Source organism: Bombus flavifrons, chromosome 3 (assembly GCF_040668555.2).
Source record: "Bombus flavifrons isolate JBK064 chromosome 3, iyBomFlav1_principal, whole genome shotgun sequence".
Classification (NCBI taxonomy): Eukaryota; Metazoa; Arthropoda; class Insecta; order Hymenoptera; family Apidae; genus Bombus; species Bombus flavifrons.
In genome coordinates, this window is record NC_138444.1 from 11,384,999 (window position 1) to 11,401,380 (window position 16,382).

At 42.1% G+C, this 16,382-nt stretch overlaps 1 protein-coding gene across 3 annotated transcripts in view; it reads right to left on the reverse strand.

Moving 5' to 3' along the window:
* Positions 1 to 16,382, reverse strand: part of fng (Fringe glycosyltransferase) — a 126,217-nt gene that overhangs the window by 73,371 nt on the left and 36,464 nt on the right. The window lies entirely within an intron of this gene.

Sequence of the window (16,382 nt, forward strand, 5' to 3'; positions counted from 1 at the left end):
CATCCATTGCTTTTTTTAGTCAACGTGTTTACAGGATGCCGCACGAAGTACGTAACAGCTGGAAAATGAAAGACGCGAATTGCTTGATTGCTCTTTGCCTTTTGTCCATGCCATTTACCTAAACGAGTAGAACATTGAGTTTTCTTTACAACCGACAGGCGTGTACGTACAAGTGGTTTTCTACAGACAAACTTCTCATTGATTTGATCTACGCCAGTGTACGAATTTTCTTTTCCTTCTGAAAATGGATCCGCCGCAAGACGAAGTAATCGCGTGCAACGATGTAAATACCAAAGTAAAAGTGCAATGATGTGCACATGATGTACTGAGTCCCAGCGGAGCAGTATGTAACAGAGTTAGGAGCAATAATTTAAAAATAGGTTAAAATAATTCAATAAGAAATGCAATTACAAGTAAGCTTACTAGTTGTGACCAGAAAACACATACTGTAAACAAGTAGAATGTCAATCAGAAGCCATTCTAAGTCGCAACACAGGAATTATAACAGACAAATAAATAAATAACGAGATCCCGCACTTTCCAAATTCCCCAAATTCCCCAAATTGCTCGAATTTCCTACAAGCGAGATCTCCACCGCGTCGAATCGATCGAGCAATGCTTCTACCCAAACAAACCAAAACAAACCATCAACGATCAGCGGATGAAACAAAAGCAGACACAAGATTCGACCGATCGAATTCGGTAGGATCGGTCATTAGTATCCATCGAGCGATTTCGTACGGATATTAATGGACCGCGAGTCGTGACGGAAAGCTCGCGGCTGGCGGTATAGATCAGCGTCTGAACATCGATTCATCATCGAACGTCGACGTATCGCTAAATTGCCGTTGGTCTAATGATTTCCGATCGGCGGAGAAAGTCGCTTAATAGTTTCTGTTCGCCAGCTGCCTCGCGCAGAGGGTGGCTCGTTCCGCTTGGCACGCGGTATTTAATTAAATGTGGCGTTTAAGATTTTTACGAGTTATCCCGAGCGCGGATCAAAGAGCCCGAAGTGTGGAAACTCGCAGCACGATCCCGAGCCAGCCGGTTTATGTTCCTCCAACGAGCTTTAATTACAAGTTCAACTGTATCATCGACGGTCTTGTATCGCGCGAGCGTCCGCTATTTTCTCCTTTCGCCTAGAGAACAAAACTAGAATTGCTCTTGCCGTCGATCTTCTACCCTTTCGCGTTCGTTCACGTCGCTCTGTCGCGATTGCCCGCTGCCTGTCGCACAGTCGAGCCTCGGTAACTCGAATCTCAAAGGAAGAGCCAAAGTCTCCGAGTTACCGAGCTTTCGCCTTATCGGGTTTTTCGAGTAGGAGAGGCGCGACAAACCGGAAGGACCGAGAGAAGCTTCGTACAAGGATCGATGTTTTCGTGGAATCGTAGAAACGCGAAGAAAGACAAATTGAATTTTTGCAGCTGAATTATTTATTCGCGACGGTAAACGAATTCGTGGAATAGCTCGGATGCGAGCCAATACTTCGATGCAAGATGTGGATATGCATATTCAACGAAGTATACGGTGTGTACAAAAGACATTTTGGATTTTTCGATGAAGCGTTTCTCGTAGCAACTGCTGCACGTTTTCGTAATATCTACTACACCAAATTACACGAAAGATACACTTCAAACTAATTGACATAAATGACACGATAAGTACGATGTTGTACGAATACTTATTCTAACCACTGCACCTGTTGCTTCCAGTTAGTAGAGACATTTTTTGCTTACGTACATCGAATGTTTTATTTTGTATTTATAGAAATAAGCTTCGACTTTTCCCTCGGCGTAAACGTGACGAACAAATTACGGGCTTATAAAGGTTGTCGCGTTATCGACGCTCCACTATGAAAGTAATTAATCCCGGGAACGAATCGTGGCACGGCAGAAAAAGTCGAAATAAAACTAGTCGAATTCGAAAACGGAGAGACGAGCAGGGGCGCTACCTTTAATACGACTTCCTCGAGGAATCGACGACCCATTAATTCGGCCGTTAAAGCCACGAACGAGCCGCGCCGATTCGATCTTGGCCCGGATAAAAACGAACGAGGCTTCGCACCTTTATTTTCTTCGCCCCATCTCCCGAACCGCGGTCTAATATATATGCAGATTGCAGGTACAAGGTGCGCACGAAGTTCGCACGCGGCGGCACCGCTTTTTCCACCAGCCGCGCACCGATACATTCGTAAGAAATTTTGTTCGACAAATACACCAGCAACGGGCCAACACAACCATTTGCTTTCTTCCAACTTATTTTCGCACACCGTGGAGATATTCCGATGAGAATAGAAAAGTCGGCGCGAGGATAGTTGAGAAAGACGTTACAGCATCGCGAATTCCAGGGAATTTCGAAGGTTCCGCGGAAGATCGTAGAACGACGCGAATTGGAAAACTCGAGTAACTTTGTGCGTACGATCGTTCGTACAGTGGTTTCTAGGTATCGCAATTGTCCGGTTTATCGCGTGTATCACACGTGCGCGAGCAACGAGCCGGCAAATTGCCATCGAGACACGGCCGGAAGCTTAATGAGTCGCGGGTGTGGCCGTCTCGTTAATTGCCGCGTAGAACAGCCGCGCAAACTTGACCGAATTACGCTTTCGTGGCGAGCTGACGCGGCTCCGCGAGCTTCTCGACGTCGATGGTTTCGCGTTTCTCTATCGAACCACGAGATCCGATCGTGCGTGAATAAGTGACGGTCGAAGGCAAAAATCGTTGCGGGCAACCGTACAACTCTTCTTCGAGCAGGTGCGTTTACTGCGGTTGCGGGTTTTCAGAGTGCTTCTTAAGAATGTAAGAATCGGGCTAGACGCTTGGTTTTCTTTTAAGCGACGAGTTTCTTCCCTCAGTTTCTCGTCTCTTTTGATCCTTCGACAAACGGTATAATAAAACGATGGAAATGGATTTACGGAATAATTATTTCTGTACCGGTGTTTGTACAGATTTCTGGTATTCAACGCAGAAAAGATATAATTTCGATCTTTTATGGCTGATACGCGTTATTTATTGTCAGACAGTTAGTAATATACTGTCAACGTTTCGAGGTTCTCAATGAAAATGCGGCTTATTAACGAATCTGACGATATTTTATTGTCAATGTATATCGACCCTTTTAGTTGGCAAATCGTTGAGAATTTTGGATCTTAATTGCCGAAATAACGGCATAGGAACGCTAAATTTACACTTAGAATTTATATTAGAATAATTGTATATTTATTTGATAAACGATTCCAAAGATATTCATCGATACACACTTGCACGCGTCTCGCCTTCTTCCATACCACACTGTTAACCGAACAGTTTACATTCCTTTGTTTTCAAGGCACCGCGCACGCACATACTTCCATACACTCATATTCACGTACATGCATCACTGCTACGTGGTCAATCTAGTCTAGCACGTAAAACTATACATATCTCAATGGAAATATCAAGCAGTTGACTAGTATACCGACGAGTATACTCGTCACGAAGAAATAGCAACAGTTTGCGTTACGACGAGCTTTGTCAATAGTAAAATTCAAAAATAAATTTCGTTAGAACTTAATTCTACGTTGTAACAGCCACGCATACTCTGTGCTCGACGAGTATACTCGTCGTCGCTTACATTTTGCGGAACATGATAAGTATTCTTACATACTTCTCAAAGAGCCCGCAACAGCTAACTGGTTGAGATTAACGGTGCGATATAGATTTGTATAGATCTCGAGAGCAAAAATAGAAGTATAGGTTGATAAAAAAAAAAAAAAAAAGAAAAGTTTCTAAGGAGCAAGGTGAAATAACGAGAGTTTCAGCATTTTCAATTTCCCATTGGACAAAATTGTCTACGATTATTAAGGACTAGAGTAAATAAAACCTTCAGCCGATAGAGTCAATGGGAAATTAATGGACAATTTAGCTGGAAACACGATTTATCTCGATCGAATATTGATACTGCGCGTATTTCCACAGATCAAAATAAATTGCGTTCTCTGTATACGTACGTACGGTTTAAGTTAAATCGTACTTCTATGTATCGCAGTTCTCAATGATCCTGGAGGAAAATTGGCCGCAGTTGAAGCCTAGTGGATTGAAGAATAAATTTGACGCGTATATGCGCGAGTAGCTGAAGTGGAAGTTGTGTCTGGAAAAGGCGTGTGATATCGAGAAGATTGGATCGTGGAGCAGGTTGAAGTAACTGGATCGACCACGTAAGTATTATGTATGTTTAATGGTGGAGGTCGTGCAGTGCTTTTGATTTCTACTAATTTGCCGTATTTACTACGGAATTACGACACTGCTTTTATTAACTTTAAACTCGTTATCTGAGATCTGATCGTTTACTCGTTCACAGACTCCATTTTACGTACATTGTATCATATTATATATCAATTTGCAGCGATTACGATCTTCCGACCTAATTAAAATTAACTGACCGAGAAGCGTTCGAAAGTGTCACACAGTAAAGCGTGTATAAATGGATCCAATCTTTTCCGTGTATCCTTTTATTCGAAATTAATTCAACTTCGAGACACTCTGATCGACTCAGTCGTGCATCGTGCGTCTTTGAATCCATGTATATTCTTCATCTTTGCTTCTTGCGATCTTTGCAGCCTTGCACACCGAATATTTTGCACCTTTGCGTTTTGCATATATTTTGCATCTTTACATTAAATATATGTATGTGTGTAGTATCGTGGACGAGGGGCCTGGGGGATGTCGTGCGAATTATAAAAAAGCGGTTGCTGAATTGCAGTACGAGTTGAGAAGTCAGAAAGTGCGAATTGCGTCTTAACAGTTATCTTAATTATAATACGTTATTGTGATTAGTTCGTGTTAAATAACCATCGTTTTCTGTTTAATCAACATCTGTTTAATCGATTCATTGTAAATAAACTAATTGTAGTACAAAGATACTATTTAATTTTAATATATTTAACTTTATTTTATTGAATTAGCTATGGTCCATTTCGTTCTTATTACGTTCGTGCATAATTCGATAAACCAATATAAAACAAAAACATTATTTGTATATATATTATATATATTTATTTATTTATTTCGTTTAAAGTTTCTTTCGTTTCATAAGGTGATAATAGATGAACAACAATTTCTGTTTCATATTATTTTATTGAATTAGGTACAATCCGTTTCGTTCTATTTCTATTATTACGTTCGTGCATAATTCAATAAAAACATAAATTCAAAAAAACATTGAGCATCAATTGTTTCCATATAAAACGAAAGAAACTTTTCGGACAACCTAATATATACAGGGTGGTTGATAACTGGTGGTATAAGAGGAAAGGGGGTGATTCTACGCGAAAAAAGAAGTCGAAAATGTAGAATAAAAATTTCTTTTTAATTTTTCCATCGAGACAACGATCTACAGTGAGATCCGTTATAACGAGACGCGATAAAGCGCACGCGTACCGAGCGAAAATTCAAAGCCGATTTTCTCGAAAACAAAGCCTCGAACGAAAAATTTTTATTCTATATTTTCGACTTCTTTTTTCACGTAGAATCACCCCCTTTCCGCTTGTACCACCAGTTACCAACCACCCTGTATATTATATTATACCCTGTATATTATATCATAATATATGCTTCTCATCGTATTTGGCATCCTTGGATCTTCGCATTTTTGCATACATCGGATCCTCGTATTTTGCGTTTTGGCATCCCCCTTGCGCCTTTACCTCGTGCCGTTCGGTGATTTCGAAAGAAAGCGAGTACGAGTTTCACGGTAATCAATCGGTTAGGCGCTGAGCGCGGAGACCGACTTTTTGTCGCGGGAGCAAATCGGCGCCGACTTTCACGACGTTTACGATCGCAATTAGCCGGTTGATACTCGTGCATTCGAAAGTCACGACAGGGAATCGACAACTGACGCGACGCTGACTTTTTCGCCGCCTTAATGACACCGCCTCAACAGCTCGAGCCTGTCGAGGTGCGAAAAGAAGCGGAGCAAACACCTGCGCCAGTCGCCGTTTGATTTCTGACAATTTATCCAAGGCTGATTTCGAACGGTGACAAGAAATCCCTGTTTATTCGCTGCGAGAACACGTTTCGCGACTCTACCTGTAAATTCGCTGCAATTAGAACCGGATGCAGAAGTTTTTACGACTTTCTGCGCTCTTACGCTGGATCGCCCGTACAGACGCTCGTATTATTCCGCTTTCGTTCTCGCAGGAAAGCGAGCGACGAACGAACATACTTCGAGCAAGAAACGCACGACTCAACGTCTGTATAAAAGACTGACCTACCGATGCTTCGAACAAATGAAATGAATTTCAAACTTTCTTCTTCCGTGCATCGCTGCGGTCTCGCTTCGAATGCGGCGTATCGAATTTTCTACGCCATTTTCCAAACACGTTTCTCTGAATTAGCTGCAACCTTCTTCGACCAAGAGGTCCACTCACCGAGCAGAGCACACCTGGCCGAAGGAAATCGAAGTCGCGATCACGGTGCGTGAAGAACGTTTCGGTGAGCGAACAACCTGCCCCTGTGTGTGTGTGCGTTGTTTCGCGATAACGCTCCCCTGCATAGTGTCCAGAAGGAGGATCCAGAATCGTGGGAAACTCGCCGTTAAGTACGCGTGTCAATGGCCCTCTGAAAGGCCGAAACGCTCGGCCACGCGTGCACCGACACGTGCTTGCCCCCGTTTTCAACGCCGCGTGCCTAATGTCCGTGTGCAAACAGGGATGGAAAAGAGTAAACGGGGTGGTGACTGCGCCCGGACTACTTTTGTGGGAATTGTTCGGCGCCGGATTCCCATCGAGACTGTCACCGTCGACTTTTCTGGGCTGTGACGATGAAACGAAGTCGACGAGGGAGATGAATCGACGTGGAAAGTGCAGTTTCGATGCTACGCGTTCTTCTTCCGATGCTTCATCCTTTGCAATTTTTATTTTACGCATTTACGAAAAATTCGAAGCTGCAAAAACGCACGCAATACGCAAAACCGTATTACATATCGAAAATATTCAGCTGCTTACGATATTTAGTAAATGAAACGATCATCTACCCAAGTTCCATTTCTTAATACTTTGATTGCCACTCCAACGTCTAGTGTTTTAACACAGTGCACCGTTAGATGCAAGATTTGTCCTCATTTTTTTTTATTCGTGTTCTAATAAAAATATGCAAATTCAGTAATAGATATAACATAAGAATTAACAACCACCAAAACCCACTAGTTACTCAATTACTTGACACGATGGATCAGATCCGCAGGCTAAAAAGACATTACCCTCTAGATTTAAACATTAGATTCAGCTAGAATCAAATATATGATAATCATTTATTATTCACGTTATAGTACCACACCAGAATAATTTACTTATAATTCTCAGTGAGAATTGATTGTAAACTATTTCCAAATAAAAAGAAATGTTCCAATAAAAATATTTAATTGTTCAATGGGACACTTTTTATTCCAAAGTATCTTCTCTTTATCGGTTATATTGAAAATACCCAACTGTCAATTTTCATTCTCAATGAGAATTGATTGTAAACTATTTCCAAATAAAAAGAAATGTTCTAATAAAAATATTTAATTGTTCAGTGGGGCACTTTTTATTCCAAAGTATCTTCTCTTTATCGGTTATATTCAAAATACCCAACTGTCAATTTTCATTCTCAATGAGAATTGATTGTAAACTATTTCCAAATAAAAAGAAATGTTCTAATAAAAATATTTAATTGTTCAGTGAGGCACTTTTAATTCCAAAGTATCTTCTATTTATCGGTTATATTCAAAATACCCAACTGTCAATTTTCATTCTCAATGAGAATTGATTGTAAACTATTTCCAAATAAAAAGAAATGTTCTAATAAAAATATTTAATTGTTCAGTGAGGCACTTTTAATTCCAAAGTATCTTCTATTTATCAAAAATATATATTCAAAATACCCAACTGTCAATTTTCATTCTCAATGAGAATTGATTGTAAACTATTTCCAAATAAAAAGAAATGTTCTAATAAAAATATTTAATTGTTCAATGGGACACTTTTTATTCCAAAGTATCTTCTCTTTATCGGTTATATTCAAAATACCCAACTGTCAATTTTCATTCTCAATGAGAATTGATTGTAAACTATTTCCAAATAAAAAGAAATGTTCTAATAAAAATATTTAATTGTTCAGTGAGGCACTTTTAATTCCAAAGTATCTTCTATTTATCGGTTATATTCAAAATACCCAACTGTCAATTTTCATTCTCAATGAGAATTGATTGTAAACTATTTCCAAATAAAAAGAAATGTTCCAATAAAAATATTTAATTGTTCAGTGGGACACTTTTTATTCCAAAGTATCTTCTCTTTATCGGTTATATTCAAAATACCCTAACTGTCAATTTTCATTCAATTTTTACAATTGTAAGAAGTCGAAGCGCTCCGGTCAGCAATGACCACGGGAGAAACCGTATGACCAACGTGGCAGTCAAAGTGTTAATCTACATTCGCAAAAATATGAATTCACATCGATATTCACAGTCTAGTTATGATATTACGTTGTCCCAGAAGTTTCTTTCGTTTTATATTATTTTATTAAATTACGTACGATCCATTCCGTTCTATTACTACAATTCCATTACGATTATTATTATTTCCCTATAAAACGAGAGAAACTTTTCGGACGATATTTTAAATATTTCGTATAATCTCGAATATCGTATGCACCCTGCAAAACTTATTACACGTAGCGTTCGATTTCCGATTCGCCGAGCAATCGCCGAACGACGATGCTCGTTTAAGCCGACCATCCACGAAGCGTCGCCTCGTACAAGCGTAAGCGTAGTCTGTTAAACGCGACAATACGTCTACGTGGAGTCTACGAAGCGCACAGTGACGTACGTTTTGTCTCGCTATTAAAATAGTATTCCAGCGACGAGCGACACGCCTTCATCGTGGATCGTCACGTTCGCTTATAGCTGCAACGTACGCCACGCTACCGACGATGTTAACGCGAGTGAACGCGAGGAAAAGGAGTAGCGACGAAAACGGTTCGCTGCAGTTTCACGGACAGCTGCCTATTACTTCGCGATGATCGCTGCATGCGAGCGTACTGTTGACGTGAACGCGTCTGCTTCTAAAGTAAAGGGACGCTTCGCTGCTTTCTATTTTACTAAATTTGACTAAAACGATCGCTCGTTAGATTCAGAGTTTGATGTTCAAACACGGCCAGCGGTTTAGTCAAATAGGCAAGCGGAGCCGAATTTGCGCTGTGTTCGCTTCGCAGGATCACCGCCGATGAAACGAGGACGAGAACGACGTATTCCGATGAATCATCGAAAGCGAAACGGTGTAAATTCGGCTTTGCACGCTACTTGGCTAAACTACCGCACGTGCGTCTGTGTCAGGTTTATTCGCGATTGATCGGTTATCGATCGATCTCGTGGCGGCTATGGAAAAGGTCAGGGCTGACGTGTGCCGCGCGCTCGAAACGGGCGTGGCGCTCACGACTGGCGGATTAAATCGTGATCCGTGCCGGGGCCACGACCCGTTCGTGTAAAAGCAATCGCCTTCGTGCGTCCATCGGTCCGGCATTATAAATGGATAGTCGCGAAGAAGGAAATTAAAGCGGCGCGGACATGCCACGGACGAGCCAGCTATCTCCCTCGGCCATCTATAATTTCTCGAAAGCAATTGTTCGATGGTTTCTCTATTGAGCAAGTAGACCTCGTTTCGTGACTGATTTTTAGTAGAAACCATCGGTGTACCGTTGCTACGGCGATACAGGCGAATTTATCGACTGCTTCTGTTAACGGATTCTCTTGGCTTTTCAGACGTAAAACATATCTTCCAAGTTTTTATGTTATTCCGTTATACAGGGTGGTTGGTAACTGGTGGTACAAGCGGAAAGGGGGTGATTCTACGCGAAAAATGAAGTCGAAAATATAGAATAAACATTTTGTTTTAATCTTTCCATCGAGACAACGATCTACAGTGAGATCCGTTACAACGAGACGCGATAAAGCGCACGCGTACCGAGCGAAAATTCAAAGTCAATTTTCTCGAAAACAAAGCCTCGAACGAAAAATTTTTATTCTATATTTTCGACTTCTTTTTTCGCGTAGAATCACCCCCTTTCCGCTTGTACCACCAGTTACCAACCACCCTGTATAATTTCGTTGCTTATTTTCCATCTCGCTCTTCGCTACTCTCAACGAGCAAAAACGCTTCTGACGTATGATATTTTCGTATAGAATTCAAAGGGAAAATATCTCAATATCTCGGTAACGACTTCTTCGTAGTTTCCTCGGATCTGACAAAATTCTTAACAACGGTTGCAAGCGATCGTAATCGTCGGAAAAATACTTAAATATCAGGAATATGTAATAGAATACGAAGAAAGACCAGGTTTTTTCAATTAAACACACAATTTTGAAATTATACAATCGGTTCTACGTTGATCGATTCTGCTGTTAAAAGCGCTCCTCTGTATGTTCGCAGGATTAACGTGTATCTTGGAAACATTTCAAAAGCGATCGCCTGCTGAATCGTTTTGTACAATCTATCGATTCGTTGTATATACTGAAACTGTCCAACGATACGCCATATCAAAATAAGAAAAATCAAGCAAACCTCTCGTCTTCTCTATGCGCTCCTCGGATAACCAGGTTTCTTAAAAATGCCTGCCACTATCGTTACGACGATGTCGCGCGTGCTTTACGGCTTTTGCACGATACTGGAAATAAATCGTGCGAATAATCGCGCCAGTATTTTACCCACCGCAATTACGATATTATCTAAATTGCAAAAGAGAAGAGGTCGAGAAGAGAGGGCAAGCCGCACCCTCGCGAATCTCCGGCAGAGCCACGAAACTGTCAAAAATCTCATTACCCCGAGCAACCTATCGAACGAATCAAAAATCGCTCACGCCAGTCGTGAACGACCGAAAATTGCAACCGCGATTGCATCGTCGATGTTGCGCTTTCTGGCCGACCCTCGGCAACACGAAAGCAAACAGACGAAAAGGGGTAAAAGAAATACGAGAGAAGGAAGAGGCAACGTCGAAGCGAAGACGAAGAGAGGAGAGACGGGCAATTTTCTCTACGTGTAATTTCACCTGTTGCGAGCATCCGGCGCGAATCCGATCGCTCGGCTCGATTTGTAAAGGTAACGAGCCGTCTCGAATAATCTCGCTCCATTATCGCCGGCTACCGATTGGACACTCGATTCGACCCCGTTGCGAATTCGAACTATGTATGCTACTCTGTGATCCCTCTTCGAATACCTCTCGCTACTTCAAAAGTCTTGGTATTTCACAATGCGACTCGAAACTTGGAATTCTCCATTAAAATCGATGGAATGGCAGGAGTTGCTTTTTTTTCATTTATAGCGTTTTAAGTAAAATAGGCAGATGGTAGACGTTACTCTATCGTCGAGTCTCGCGAATTATCGAATATAATGGAAAGAAAGAAAATATGCGAACGTGGGAAGAATTTGTCTAATTCTACGGCGACGCTTTCGATAAACGAGTCGTTCACGGCCGAAACTGGTTAAATAGACGTTTTCACATTGCTCAACCAGTTAACTGTTTTTGACGAGTATACTCGTCGCGAGGAAACGACGATACTTTGCGTTCAGACGAGCCCCGTGAGTAATAAAATTCAAAAATAAAACGTTTCGTTGCAACTTAACTCTGCGTTATAACAAGCAGACATACTTCTTGCTCGACGAGTATACTCGTCGTCGCTTACTCTTCCCCACACCTTTCACGTACACGCTTTTCAAAGTGTTCGCTAACTGGTCCAACCTCAGTGCCAAAGCACTCGATCGACATTGGTTTCATCGATTTTCGTTATCTTTATCGACTGTTCTATTAACTGAGCTGGCAAATAAGCAACTGGAATAAGAAGCAGCGAGACTCGCTGAATATATCGACGTTACCTACGCTTTGGTTAAACGTACGACAGTTTCTGCGGTAAATAAAATTGCAAATAGCAGCGATAAACTTGAATTAGAATACTCGTATCGAAGTTTCGTTCATCGAGCAACTATAATTCTGCAGACGATGTTCCATAATAATTACGCTGAACCAGGATAATGTTATACGAAGTTAGGTAGATTATTCTAAAGATCGGCTTTCGAGATGTGGAGAAACTGGATGGAACTGGAAGGAATTCTCGAGGACAATTAGTATCATCGAAGAGGAAGCAAAGAAGAAGGGAAAGAGAGACGCCGAAGGCGGGTAACATCTTGCAGACGGCGGTCGATTAGTCACCCGATACAGGTGAGGCCAGTCGAGACCGGAAACATCGCTTTATCGACCGAATTGTAACGAACAAGACCTCGCTCGTCGTCGATTTCCTCTCGCCAAGTCGGTCGCAACTTCCTACCCCCTTTCTGTATCGTTTCGATCATCTTAAAACTTCCGATCGATCGTCGCTTTTCCTCGTTTCTGGCTTGGGCGGAAAAACTACCGTACGCGGAGTTTAATGCACCGCATGAGATACGTTTGGTCGTGTGGCTCCGAAAACACCTTTTCTTCTCTTAGATGTTTTCTTAGATTTCATCTAGAATTTTTCTTTAAATCTACGGTGATTGTGAAATGTCAAATACTTTATATCCATCGTAGGGTCGATCTATTTGGTCGATTACGTTTATTTATTATTTTTAGCATTTACCTTTACCACGCGTAAGAATTACGGCAATTCGTTGCTAATCACGTAATTATTCTTATCTACTAACAGAAATTGAGAATAGGGGAATTTACGTAAAGTTAGACGAGCAGAAGGAATAACAACGAACGTACGATTTTTTATGAAAATTTTGAAAGTTTCACCTGGTCCGATAAAGTTAGCATTAACCTCGATACACGCCAATCTACCTTAACGAGTTTACGTTTGTTTAAACGTACAGAGACGCGAGCAAACCAGGTACAACTTATTACGATTTCTCGATCGATACAAACGCTTCGCGCTATCTGGAAACAATGGAAACTTACGCCACTTCCGAAACAAACGACGCACCTATCGTCCGCTTTAAAATCCAATACCAATAGGTAAACGAACGTATCCAAAAATCCAACCTACCACGACTTTCACCTTTTTAATCCTGCGCCACGGTAAGATCGCAACGCGCCGTCGCTTTAATCCACGGTGAAAGGGTTAATATGAAAAAAAGTTGGTACGCACACTATCGTAGAATTGGAAATATCGGCCCACGAGCCGCCGGCCCACTGTTCTCGGGAGGAAGTGTGCACACCTCGGGCGTTGTTTGTCAAATAAAACGAGCACGATAAAGACCGGCCCAAGTTTTCGAAGGGAGTCACTCTGGCCACTCGGTCAAACTATTGTCCAAAGTGCGATCGAGTCGGAGCGTTACCAATGGACAAAATTAACTCGTTCTACTGGCACGATCGCGGCACGGTCCGTACACGTGCAGCCCCGGGGCCTCACGGGGGAAATTATTGATTATTAAACTGGGGCCCGGCGCGGCAACTATCCTGAAACGTTATAACCGAGGCTCGTTGCTCGTCGAGAATTGGTCGATTTAAATCCTGTCGGATCGGTGGAGAAAAATTTCCAAGGATCGTACGATCGTTCTTCGAACGAAAGACCAGGAACAGGGTGGAAACCTTGGTTAACGCGTTGTCCGCTACGATCATCGTCGATGACCATCTTACGTCACGTTACGAAGTTTTTGTAAAACGTTTAAAAGAAGGTGAATTTCGTACGTTGAAAAATTTCCGACGATGCGAACGATATAGAAATAATGTTCGGATGATTTTTAATTTCAATATTTTAACCCTTAGACTGCGAACGATTTTACGGTAGCCTCAAACTGTAAACGTGGGTCTTTCGGTAGGTAAAAGAATGTTTTAAAAGATTTCAAAAAGTTGTAAATTCAGTCAATCGTCAAACTTTTGCAAAACTTTCTTTAGGCGGAGGAGAAAAAGGTTTTCCAACTACTACTTTGCGAGAAAATCAACCCGGTCGAAGTAGTCTTTGACAGGGTTAATTATGGGTTAATTACGAAATAACAAAATTTTGTTCATTGCCTCTAGCGTCTTTCGAAAAGTTCCTGTTCTAATTCGACAAACGTTTCTTGTATGCGAAGATCGCGGTTGGAAACTACGACGAGTCACGTTTATCGTCTTTTATGGAAGAACAATTTCAATATATCGTCAGCCAATTCCACGTTCGATCTTTCCATTTCGTATCCTCGAATTTCTATCGAATAATTCCTTCCTTCAACTATTTCGTAATAAAACGCTTCTTTCTAGCGACCAAGCGATACAAACGAGAATCGAAGCCAACAAAGAGGGAAATTCAACCACGGCAAGCGTAAGATACATCGACGCGACTATCGTCCTCTAAACGGGTATCGTTCTGAATAATTAAATATAACGTAGGAAAACCATACCGTACAACAACGCGAAACCTTAAATCGAGAGAAAACAAATCTAACCGCTTTCTCCGGTTGACCACAGGCTACACGGCTCGATAGGAAAAAGGAATACCAACCCGAAAAGGGAGAAGGAGAATGAAAAAAAGGATAAATCACGCGTGACGTGAAAACGACGAAAGTTTTTCCACGGGAAAAGCGAAAGGTTTGACGTGGTCGCACGAAAGGTGTGGCCGGTTCGTTCGAAGGGCATTCGGTGGAATAAAACGACGGAATAAAGTCGCGCGTCGATCGGGAAGCAATCGTATCCGCGTAACAGAATATGGCCGAGGTCGAGGAGAAAGAAAATCTTGCGGTGGTTGCGTAAGTCTGGCCTTATTGTGTGTATCGGATGACCAGAAGTTCCACGACGTCCATAGGACCGTTCTGCTTTCTTTTCGCCCGAAAGGAACCGTATATAGTAGTCTTCTGCTCCCTCGTGTACCCTTTTTATCGCCCCTCTCATCCTCCTCTCGGTCGTGGAATCGGTTTAGAAGTCGCTGCTGTTTAAAGGACCTCTCGAGAAGAAGAAGAAGAAGAAGAAGAAACAGGACAATAAGGAAAGTACTTCCGCTGAACGTTCTTCGACGAAGGCTACTTTCCAAAGTTTAGACGTCTTCTCGTCGTACGTATCTGTCTTGCCACTCGAAGAGCCCTCCCTTTGAAGGCTTTGAAGGATCCAAAGCATAGCTGGCTTTCGGCCAAAAGATCCGACAAACAGACGGAAGAAGCATCGGGCGCCGCGTTCGTCGCAGATGCTCCGTCGTGTATCGAGCCACTTGACTTCTGGAAGACGTCTTTCGCGTTCGTACGTCAGCGAAACGTCGCTATATGATCGACAGTTCAAACGAAACTCTCATAGCATCGACATTCATATCGCCGGTTTATATAATAACGCAATATTCGCCGGGCTACAGATCGCTCAGTTTGAATTAGATTAAAGTTCTCTAGCCTTCACGAGTTATTCCATTTCCATTTGTATTATGTATCTTCCTGGAAGTCGCTTATGGAGCGCATTATTTCAAATACAGAAAATTAATCAGCTGGCTGTCTTCCACGAGTATTCGCGTCACGAAGAAATGGCGATATTTTGCGTCACAACGAGTATACTCGTCGTGCTTAGAAGGTGCTTGCAATTTGCTTTTAAATTGCGATTTAGTAATCGCAGTTAGTCGCAGCAATAATATTAAACGATAAAACAGTCGTTTCGTCGCAGCTTGATTCTATAGTATAACGGTCACACGTACTCCGTGTTTGACGAGTATACTCGTCATCGCTTACTTTTGGCCGCGCATTTTAGCTACACGCTTTTCGAAGAGATCGCAACAGCCAACTGGTCAAGCAAACCATAATTACGTTAATTGAAATTATATCGTGCTTTTAATATCACTCGGAACCGGACGATACCGATCGACGGTTACACTGGTAAGCAGTAATTTTTTCTCGCAGATTGCGGTAGGATTTATAAACGAAGATTATAATTTAATTCGAATGAATACCGCAAACGCAGTGAAACCTGCAAATGACAGGATATCCACCGCCTTTGAGACGCCCAGCTTTCGCTGTAACCTACGCGACAGACGCAAAAACTTTCGTCAACCGTTTAAGATTCGGAAATTGCCGCTGCAACTTGAAAGAGCAGGTGCTCGGACAAGTTTCACGACTCGTAACCCGAGTTGGTCGGCGCGGCTCGTAAGCCGCTGTCGAAAACGATAGAAGAGCTTTGAGCTGACTGGTCGGCCCAGAATCATCTTTGGCAACTTAGTTGGCAAAGACAGCAAACTCCGCCGCCTCTGCAGCTTCTAAACGTCGAGATATATCGCGGTGCTTACGCGCGAGACGCGGCGAACAGACGAACGACCGGTAAATCGAATACAAATCGCCTCGTCGATATTCCAATGGGAAGCTGTACAGCTCCATCATTTTGCGTAGTTTATTTTTCGTTTCGCGTTAATCGATGAGAAACATTCATCGCTCGACTAAAGCGTTATGGAACTGAAGC